Source organism: Rhinoderma darwinii, chromosome 2 (genome assembly GCF_050947455.1).
Source record: "Rhinoderma darwinii isolate aRhiDar2 chromosome 2, aRhiDar2.hap1, whole genome shotgun sequence".
Lineage (NCBI taxonomy): Eukaryota > Metazoa > Chordata > Amphibia > Anura > Rhinodermatidae > Rhinoderma > Rhinoderma darwinii.
The window spans coordinates 287,561,408-287,572,702 of record NC_134688.1 but is presented as its reverse complement, the minus strand read 5'-3'; the positions used below and the strand labels follow the sequence as shown (position 1 = coordinate 287,572,702).

The following is an 11,295-nucleotide window of genomic DNA, read 5'->3' as shown; positions in this document are numbered from 1 at the left end:
AGGCGCTCAGCCTTCATAGGGGGAACGTACATGTTGATGAACCTAATCTGCTCTCCTGCCCAGGAACCGTCTACGACCAACAATCGGCCGCAGACGAGCTCATGGACAGAGTCAACAGTGAACACGCCTCCCCTAATTAGGATGGCAACCCCTGCAGACTTACAGTCGCCCCCAAAAGACCAGTAGGATGGGCCATGGGTCCACTGCCTGGCTAGATGGATGTATGACCTGGAAGAGCGGAGAGTACTTTCTTGTAGCATAAAAACATCACTCGACTGTTTGGAAAGAAAAGTTAGCACCATCTGACATCTAGTCAAATCTATAACACTCCTCACATTGAGTCTAAAGATGTTACGTTTAGCAGCCATGAGGGAGAATAAAGAAGGTTAGTGCAAACGATACATCTTAGTTACCAATCCTGTCGGACGGGTCCTCCTCTCTAGAGCCTGGCGGGTCCGGAAGCTCCAGCAGGCTCTCTGCCAAAAATTGAAGGGAGGGTGGGGAGGGTAGAGTAAGGGAGAGGGGGAGGAGGGACTGTTGTCCTCTTACCATCCTTCTTCCCAGTCTTCTGCGCCACTAGAGCCCTGGCAGGGTTCCCTCTGGCCAGAGCTTTCGCCGCTACAGTTGCCCAGGATCGCTCCCTCTTCGGGCAGTCCTTGTAGGAGTGGGCTGCTTGTCCGCAGAGGTTGCAAATGGTCCTTTTCGGGCAGTCTTTGTTCTCGTGTCCTGTTACCCGGCAGTTCTTGCAGGCGTCCTCCTTGCAGCCCTTCATCAAATGACCCTTCTTGCTGCATCTCTCGCAGATTTGCTGCATGTCCGGGTAGTAGATAAGGCCGTAGGAGTTGCCCAACGAGAACGACTGGGGCAGGCTCTGGAGGCCGTCTTCCAAGCTTAGATCCTTGTTCAGTCGGACGATTACTGACCACTAGCCAGTCCAGAACCGAATCCGTTCAAGATGTGGGTGGGTTCCCTCACCAATGTGCAGAACAGATTCAGGAGCGTGGTGATGTCTTTGCCGGGGGTGTGTGGGTTCCGCATTGAAACTGTCACCCTCCTTTCCTCTATTTGTACAGGGCAGTTGCTCACAAAGCGAGAGAAAGGGGATTTGGGTCTCGCCGCTTGCACCATATCCCAGTACCTTCTGCAGATGTTGAACGATGCGAAGGTCACAAAGAAGATCCCAGTCATGAAGGCTTGAATGCTCATGGTCTCTGGCTTAGCGAAGCCCTGGTCCAAGAGCATCTTCTGGCAGAACACTTCTTCCGTCATGTCCGGCACTCTCCCGTCCACTTTCTTCAGCTTCAGGGCCACCGTCTGCTTCATCCAGGGCTACAGGGTTGGGATGGCCTGGTTCAGCTTCCTAGTGGCCTGTTGGCTTGAGGAGGCTTCAGGAGGAGATGTCCTGGCCTGGGTCTGCTGGCCTGGTCCATCTGCCTTCTCTTTCTGGTTGGCAGGGTTGCTGGTTGAGGCCATGGCTTCTTCCTGCTGGTCCTGTTGCTTGGGGAGGGTCTTCGCTATCTCTTTCCCGAAGGGGGCGGAGCTATGCAAATCTTCTCCTTGCTGGCCAAGGTTCTTCCACAAAATTTCTTTTGCAGCAGTTCCTCATTGAGCTCCTTCTTCTGCGGCCGAGCTTCTTAGAAGATCCCCTTCAGCAGCGGCTCTTCTCCGATGGTCTCTGTCGCGGTTCTACTTCCCGGCAGCAATCTCCCGAAGCTTCTTCCCCGATGGCGATTCTCCCTGGATCGTCGTCTTTACTGGTTCTTCTCTGCAGTTCGTAGCTGGCTTTGTCTGGAATGCTCTTTGATCGCTAAGCTAGTGATAATAGCCCCCAGTGGTTCTCTGAGCTATATGCCCTTATAAGGACTGATAAGAACAGATACTACACTTGGTCTTAGCCAAAAGGCCGAGAAGCGACATTCAGCCACAAGAGATTGGACACTTCATGTAGATGTGAGAACCCTGTGCAATCCTGTCGAGTTTCCACTGCTATAGATCCTACAAATGGCACACTACACCACTCCAGTTGATGCTTGGCATTGTGCATAATGATTTTTAGGTTTCTTTTTGCTCTCCCAACAAAATCAAATCTATTAGGGTTTCCAACCAGCAGGTTTTGATAGAAGTGAAACCTTCGGTAGAATTTCTTTTGTTTCAGTCCCATCAGATCACATAGGGGACTTATGCTAGGAGATGTTAGGAGATGACTAGAATCTTCTAACAATAGGGTGTTCCAGAATGTGAGTTTTCATAGTCTTAAGGTTAAAAGGGTATTCCCATTTATGTTTTTTTTTTATAGAATAGGAGATTATATTTTCTAATATACTATACATGTATTTAAAATTCTGCTCACATACCTTTCTTATATCAGTGCAGTAGGCCCCTATTATAGCCCATGGATCAGTCCTGTGTTATTCGTCCATGGGCTAACTAAATAGGAATAAATTTGCTTCCTGTGGCTAACTGAATAGGACTTACGGTAGAGTAATGATTATTATTCTGTGTGTGTGTATTTACATTTATAACATGGCTGCCTGTCTCTAGATTATGTATAACATGGTTGCCTGTCTCTAGATGAAGTATCACATAGCTGTCTGTCTACAGGTAATGTATAGCAAGGCTGCCCGTCTCCAGGTAATGTATGAAATGGCTGCCCGACTCTAGGTGCTGTATGACATGGCTGCCTGTCTCTAGGTGATGTATAACATAGCTGCCTATTTCTATGTGATGTATAACATAGCTGCTTGTCTCTAGGTAATGAATAACATGGCCGACTGTCTCTAGATGATGTATAACATAGCTGCCTGCCTATAGGTGATGTATAACATCGCTGCCCGTCTCTAGGTAATGTATGCACAAGAGGAGAATGCAAAAGTAAATAGTATGGCTACAGGTGCAGAGACTACATCACATTGTGAATTTATCTTCTCACTGTGCTCACTGGAGGCTGGGACATTAACCATTAAGATTGGTGACACAGATTTTAAAGTACTCATTGATTCTGGAGCTACTTGCAATGTTATGGACTTAGCTTCTTCTGACATTTTGAAAAGCAGAGAAAAGCACATTAACCCCTTAATGACCGGGCCATTTTGCGCGTTAATGACCAAGGATTATTTTTTGCTTTTTCATGGTTGCATTCCAAGAGTCGTAACTTTTTTTTTATTCTGTCGACATAGCCGTATAAGGGCTTGTTTTTTGCGGGACGAGTTGTATTTTGTAATTGTACCATTTTTAGATGCTTATAGTATATTGATTAACTTTTATTAACTTTATTTTAGGAGAGTATTGAAAATAAGCAGCTATTCCAGCATTGATTTTCACGTTACAAATTTACGCCGTTTACTATGCAGCGTAAATAACATGTTCACTTTATTCTATGGGTCGGCACGATTACGGGGATACCAAATATGTAAAGGTTTTATATGTTTTCCTACGTTTGCACAATAAAAAGCCTTTTAGAAAAAAATTACTTGTTTTTGCATCGCCGCATTCCAAGAGCCGTAACGTTTTTATTTTTCCGTCAATGTGGCCATATGTGGGCTTGATTTTTGCGGGCCAATGTGTAGTTTTTATTAGTACTATTTTGGGGTACATAGGACTTATAGATTAACTTTTATGTAATGTTTTATGGGGGGAATGGGAGAAAAGAGAGAATTTTGCAGTTTTTTTTTTGCAGTTTTTTTGGACGCCATTCATCCGGCAGTTTAATTAATGTGTTCATTTTATTGTTCAAGTTGTTACGATCGCGGGGATACCATATATGTGTATGTGTGATTTGTTTTGACACTTTTACTAAATAAAACCACTTTTTGGGCAAAAAAAGTAGTTTTATTTGATTTTCACTGTAATTATTATTTTTTTTTTCACCAACTTTATTTAACTGATTGACATTTTTTTTTTTAGTTCCACCAGGGGACTTCACTATGCGATGTGCCGATCGCATATATAATGCTTTGGTATACTTAGTTTACCAAAGCATTATTGCCTGTCAGTGTAAAACTGACAGGCAACCTGTTAGGTCATGCCTCCGACATCGCCTAACAGGCAGATGCTGAAGGCAGACCTGGGGGTCTTTGTTAGACCCCCCGCTGCCATGGAAACCCGACGGCGACCCGCGATTTGTTTGCGGGGGCGCCGATGGGGTGACAGAGGGAGCTCCCTCCCTCTGTCAAACACATTAGATGCCGCTGTCACTATTGACAGCGGCATTTAATGGGTTAAACTGCCGGAATCGGAGCGCGCTTCGATTCCGGTAGTTGCAGCAGGAGCCAGGCTGTGTATAACAGCCGTGCTCCTGCCGCTGATCGCGTGGGTACAGTCTCAGTACCCGCGCCATCATAGGACGGATATATCCGTCCTCCTGTGCGAACTAGCAGCTGCAGAGGACGGATATATCCGTCCTTCGGCGTTAAGAGGTTAAATTGTGCAGCACCAACGTATGGCTCCAGTAATCCACTGCAGCTTAAAGGCAAATTCTACACCTCTGTCCAAACACATGGGACTGGAACTGCCTTGTGGACTGAATTCTTTGTTTTTAATGGAAAAGGTTCCCCTCTGCTTGGCCGCAAAACAGCTATGGAACTAGGGGTACTAAGGGTTGGCCCTGATGCAAACAATGCAAAGATCAACATGCGGTCTCATTCTATCTATAAATTGAAAGAGGAATTTAAAGACTGTTTTTTTGGGTTTGGAAAGGTGTAGGATTTTCAGTTAGAGCTTCACATTGACCCACATGTAAAGGCTATTGCACAGCCAAGACGCAGACTCCCATACAGTCTAAGGACCCCTGTGGAGCAGAAGCTTGCTGAATTACTGGAACTTGATATCATTGAACCAGTGGAGGGACCTACTCCCTGGGTGTCTCCTTTAGTTGTTGTACCAAAGGGAAATGACATTCGGATCTGTGTAGATATGAGATGTGCTAATCAAGCTGTGCCCAGAGAAAGGCACCCAATACCCACTATTGAAGATGTTCTGCATGAGAGGAATGGGGCAACTGTGTTAAGTAAATTGGATTTGAAATGGGGCTATCATCAAATTGAATTGACCCCAGCTTCTAGGGTACTTACAACGTTTGCAAGCCATAAAGGTCTCTTTAGATATAAGCGACTGATGTTTGGAGTATGCTCAGCACCAGAGGCCTATCAACATGTCATTCAATAAGTGCTACATGGTTGTGAAGGAACACACAATATTTCCGATCATATCATTGTGTGGGGAACAAACACACAGGAGCATGATGAGCGTCTTCGTGCAGTCTTGAATGCTTAAAGGAGAAAGGTTTAACGCACAATGACAAAAAGTGCACATTTCAAATGAATAAAATGACTTTCATGGACCATGTACTGTCAGACAAAGGTATTGGTCCAGAGGACAGTAAGATCAAGGCCGTCTCAGATGCTAGGAATCCTGAAACCCCAGCAGAAGTGCGCAGTTTTCTTGGCTTAGTAAATTACTGTGCAAAGTTTATTCCGGATATGGCAACTGTCAGTGAACCTCTGAGATGGTTAACTCACAAAGCAGCCTCATGGAAGTGGGGTCCTGTTGAACAAGGCGCATTTAATGAATTAAGAGACGGCTTACCTGTGCAACAACTTTAGTCTATTTTGATCATGTTACACCAACTAAAATTATTGTTGATGCAAGCCCTCCGGGTTTATGTGCCATCCTAGTTCAGTGGCAACGTGCAGGTGACTACGGACCTGTTCAGTATGCAAGCAGATCCCTTACTGATGTCGAGAGACATTATTGTGAGACTGAAAAAGAAGCTTTACCTGTCATTTGGAGATGTGAAAGGTTTCACACATATCTTTATGGCCTTGAATTTGAAATTGTAACAGATCACAAGCCGTTAGAGGTGATATATTCACCTTGATCAAAACCATCAGCCAGAATTGAAAGATGGGTTCTTCGTCTCTTACCATATCGCTTTAAAGTGAGATACTGACCAGGGCCTACAAATGCAGCAGATGCGCTTTCAAGATTGTCCCAAACGTCAGCACCATCTTGTAACCTAGCAGAGGAATATATTTGCTACGGCCGTTCCCCATGCATTGACACCACGTGAGGTCGAAGAATTTTCAGCAGTAGACCCTGAAATTTCACAGTTGAGAAAATGTATAAGGCAAAATACATGGAGTCATTGTGATCATGCCTATCAAAGGGTTAAACATGAGCTTGCTATTGCAGGACAATTAATTCTGCGAGGAAACCATATCCTGATGCCTCAAAATTTACGAAGACAAACTCTACAATTAGCCCATGAGGGACATCAAGGCATTGTGCTAACTAGTTGCCAATAGACAAAAAACCCTGTTTTCCAACTACCATAAAGAGAAAATAAATAAATAGTGATAAGGTAAATTCTTTAACCCCTTGAGTACCCAGCTCATTTTGGCCTTGAGGACCAGACCCATTTTTTCAAATCTGACATGTATCACTTTATGTGGTAATAACTCCGGAATGCTTTTACCTATCCAATTGATTCTGAGATTGTTTTCTCGTGACACATTGGACTTTAGTTTAGTGCAAAAATTTGGTCGATAAATTCATTCCTTATTTGTGAAAAACACCAACATTTAGCGAAAATATGAAGAAATTATGATTTTTCTAATTTTAAATGTATCTGCTTGTAAAACAGATGGTAATACCACACAAAATAGTTACCAATTAACATATCCCATATGTCTACTTTATGTTTGCATCGTTTTTTTGAACATTCTTTTATTTTTCTATGACCTCACAAGGCTTAGAACTTTAGCAGCAATTTCTCATATTTTTAAGAAAATTTCAAAAAGCGATTTTTTCAGGGACGAGTTCAGTTCTGAAGTGGTTTTGAGTGCCCTATATATTAGAAACCCCCATAAAACACCCCATTTTGAAAACTGCACCCCTCAAAGTATCTAAAACAGCATTCAGAAAGTGTTTCAACTCTTTAGGCGTTTTACAGGAATTGAAGGAAAGTAGAGCTGAAATTTTCAAATTTCATTTTTTTTTACAAAATTCATATGTAATACATTTTCTTCTGTACCATAGAAGGTTTTACCTGAGAAACGCAACTCAATATTTATTGCCCAGATTCTGCAGTTTTTAGAAATATCCCACATGTGGCCCTAGTGCGCTAATGGACTGAAACACAGGCCTCAGAAGCAAAGGAGCACCTCTTGGATTTTGGGGCCTCCTTTTTTTAGAATATATTTTAGGCACCATGTCAGGTTTGAAGAGGTCTTGTGGTGCCAAAACAGTGGAAACCCCCGAAAGTGACCCCCATTTTTTAAACTACACACCTCAGGGAATTTATCTAGGGGTATAGTTAGCATTTTGACCCCACAGGTATTTTGCTATATTTTCAGGAGTTAGTCTGTGAAAATGAAAATCTACTTTTTTTCTGGAAAAACGTAAAAATTTCTAATTTTTGCAAGAAATAAAGGAGAGAAAGCACCCCAACATTTGTAAAGCAATTTCTCGCGATTACGGAAATACCCCATATGTGGTAATAAACTGCTGTTTGGACCCACAGCAGGGCTCAGAAGGGAGGGAGCGCCATTTGGATTTTGGAGCTCTGATTTTACTGGAATGGTTTTCAGTGCCGTGTCACGTTTGCAACACCCTGGAGGGACCTAAACAGTGGAATCCCCCCAAAAGTGACCCCATTTTGGAAACTATACCCCTCAAGGAATTTTTCTAGTGGTATAGTTATCATTTTGACCCCACAGGTTTTTTGCTGAATTTATTGGAATTAGTCTGTGAAGATGAAAAGAGACTTTTTTTTGGAAAAAACACAGAATTTTCTAATTTTTATAAGGAATAAAGGAGAAAAAGCACCTCAACATTTGTAAAGCAATTTCTCCTGATTACGGAAATACCCCATATGTGGTAATAAACTGCTGTTTGGACCCATGGCAGGGCTCAGAAGGGACGGAGCACCATTTGGATTTTGCAGCTCAGATTTTGCTGAATTGGTTTCTGGGGGCCGCGAGTCCCTGAAGTACCAGTACAGTAGAAATTACCCAGATGTGATCCCAATTTGGAGACTATACCCCTGAAAGAATTAAATTAGAGGTGTAGTGAGCATTTTGAGCCCTCAGGTGTTTTATAGATTTTATTAGAATTGGTCCGTGAAATATAACCTGTAGCTTTAGCTCAGAATTTTTCATTTCCACAAGGAATACAGGAGAAAAGACACCCCAAAATGTGTTACACAATTTCTCCTGATTACGGAAATACCCCATATGTGGTTGTAAACGGCTATTTGGACATACGGCAAGGGTCTAAACGGAAAAAGTGAAATTTCGTTTTTGGAGTGGAGATTTTACAAAATTTGTTTTTGACGCCATGTTGCATTGCGCTGAGGTACGAGTACAGTGAAAACTCCCGAGAAGTGACCCCATTTAGGAAACTACACCCCTCAAGGAATTCATCTAGAAGTGTAGTGAGCATTTTGACCCCCAAAGGTTTTGCAGAAATTAGTGCACAGTGGATGTTGCAGATTGAAAATTGACATTTTCCACATATATGCTATTTCAGTGCCCAATGCATTGGGCCCAGCTTGTACCACTGGAGACATACGCCCCATAAATTGTTAAGCGGTTCTCCAGAGTACGGTAATACCCCATATGTGGTCATAAACTGCTGTTTGGGCACACTGCCAGGCCCAGAAGGAGCGCCATTTGGCTTTTGGAGCGCAGATTTTGCTTGGTAGTAGTTTTGTTTAGTGTTTTACTGGTGTTTCAGTTTATAATGTGGGGGCATATGTAATCTGTGCGGAGTACATACATTTTTTGCGTGACACACTGTCGTTTTTATTGGTACCATGTTTGGCTACGCGCGACTTTTTGATCACTTTTTATTCCATTTTTTTGGAAACAACGTGACCAAAAAAGGAAATTCTGCCATTGTTTTTTATGGTATTTTTTTTACGGTGTTCACCGTGCGGGATAAATAATATGATATTTTTTTAGGTCAGGCCGATACGAACGCGGCGATACCTATTATGTCTAGTTTTTGTCTTTTTTTTCATTTTTTTTCTAATTATAAAGGGCTTGATCAGGGAAACAAGGCGATTATTGTTTTTATTACGTAAAACTTGTATTTATTTATTTATCTAAAACTTTTTTTTTACTTTTTTTTTTACTTTTTTTTCACTTTTTATTTTACACATACTAGGGGACTGGAAGATCTGATCTTCTGATCCCCTGCACAATACACTGCACTACTTCTGTATGTACTGATGTAGTGCAGTGTATTGTAACTGTCACTTTACAACTGACAGTTGAGCCTATTACGTCCTGCCTTGGGCAGGACCTAATAGGCTCCCGTACCTGGCAACCAGGAAGCCGTTGCTAGGCTTCCTGGTTGCCATTGCAACCATCAGAACCCCGCGATTTTTCGCGGGGGGGGGCAATGGGGTGCAGAGGGAGCCCCCTCCCTCTGTATCAATCACTTAAATGCCGCTGTCGCTATTGACAGCGGCATTTAAGGGGTTAAACTACAGCGATCGGAGAGGACAGTGATCGCTGTAGTTGCAGTGGGATGTCGGCTGTATATTACAGCCGACATCCGATGAAGATGGAGCGAGCACAGCTCCTGTGCCCGCTTCATCCTCAGGGCGTTACTATACGCCCATTTTCGGGAAGGGGTTAATAAAAAGTGTTTTTTTTTTTTTTACACTGCTTTCTCTGATCTCCTCACGTATCTCACAGAAATGAGGAGATCAGAGAAAGTGACAGGAGCTTTCTCCTGCAGACGACGTCACAGACGGCTGTGATTGGTCAGTCTTCAGAGACTGACCAATCACAGCAATCGCCGGCATTGGGGACTGCTAATTGGTCCCCAGGCCGGTAGCAGAGACGGTTAGCTGTCAATGACAGCTGCCGCCGCTGTTCTGTCACTATGTGATTTCACATAGTGACAGTTTATTCCTGCGCCGTAATAGTACGTCGAAGGTACGCTGGCATAAGTGGCCAGCGACGTACTATTACGTCAAAGGTACGCAAGGGGTTAATGTGCTATATATAGCAAGAGGACAGACCACATGAAAATTAAAATTGTCACTGCTTGAGTGCCGGGTAAACGTATGCAAGATAGCTGCACATGCACTAGTGTGACACACCCATGAACCAACGTGAAATAACTGCTATCTTAGCAGTCAATGGCTGGAGTTACATAGTTACATATAGTTACATAGTTAGTACCATATTTTTTGTATGTGCCATTAATATATTTATATAAGTTAATCATGTCCCCCCTTAGTCGTCTTTTTTCAAGGCTAAATAGGTTTAATTCTTTCAATCTTTCCTCATAACTTAAATTCTCCATGCCCCTAATTAGCTTCGTTGCTCTTCTTTGTATTTTTTCCAACTCCAGGGCATCCTTTCTATGAACTGGAGCCCAGAACTGAACTGCATATTCTAGATGAGGCCTCACTAATGCTTTGTAAAGTGGTAATATTACATCCCTGTCCCGCGAGTCCATGCCTCTTTTAATACACGACAATATCCTGCTGGCCTTTGAAGCAGCTGATTGACACTGCATGCTGTTATTGAGTTTATGATTTACAAGTACACCCAGATCCTTCACAACAAGTGAATCCGCCAGTGTAGCTCCCCCTAGGACATATGATGCATGCAGGTTGTTGGTACCCAGATGCATAACTTTACATTTATCTACATTAAACTTCATCTGCCAAGTGGACGCCCAAACACTTAGTTTGTTTAAATCTGCCTGCAATTCATGAACATCTTCCATAGACTGAACTATATTACATAGCTTGGTGTCATCTGCAAAAATAGAAATAGTGCTATTAATCCCATCCTCTATATCATTAATAAATAAGTTGAATATTAGTGGTCCCAGCACAGAACCCTGGGGTACACCACTTATTACCGGGGACCATTCAGAGTAGGAATCATTGACCACAACTCTCTGGATACGGTCCTTGAGCCAATTCTCAATCCAATTGCAAGCTATATTTTCTAAACCTATAGTCCTTAATTTACCCATTAGGCGTCTATGGGGGACAGTGTCAAATGCCTTTGCAAAGTCCAAAAACACTAAATCCACAGCGGCCCCTCTGTCTAGGCTTCTGCTCACCTCTTCATAAAAACAGATTAGGTTAGTTTGACAACTTCTGTCCTTAGTAAAACCGTGCTGGCTGTCACTTATAATACTATTTATTGTCACATAATCCTGTATATAGTCCTTTAATAGCCCCTCAAACATTTTCCCCACGATGGATGTTAAGCTTACTGGTCTATAATTACCTGGGGAAGACCTAGAGCTCTTTTTGAAAATAGG

At 42.8% G+C, this 11,295-nt stretch overlaps 2 pseudogenes; both read right to left on the bottom strand.

The window, feature by feature from the left end:
- Positions 1–439: 439 nt before the first annotated feature.
- Positions 440–1,473, bottom strand: LOC142741817 (uncharacterized; annotated as a pseudogene).
- Positions 1,474–1,830: 357 nt separating this feature from the next.
- Positions 1,831–1,915, bottom strand: LOC142747562 (U2 spliceosomal RNA; annotated as a pseudogene).
- Positions 1,916–11,295: the final 9,380 nt, after the last annotated feature.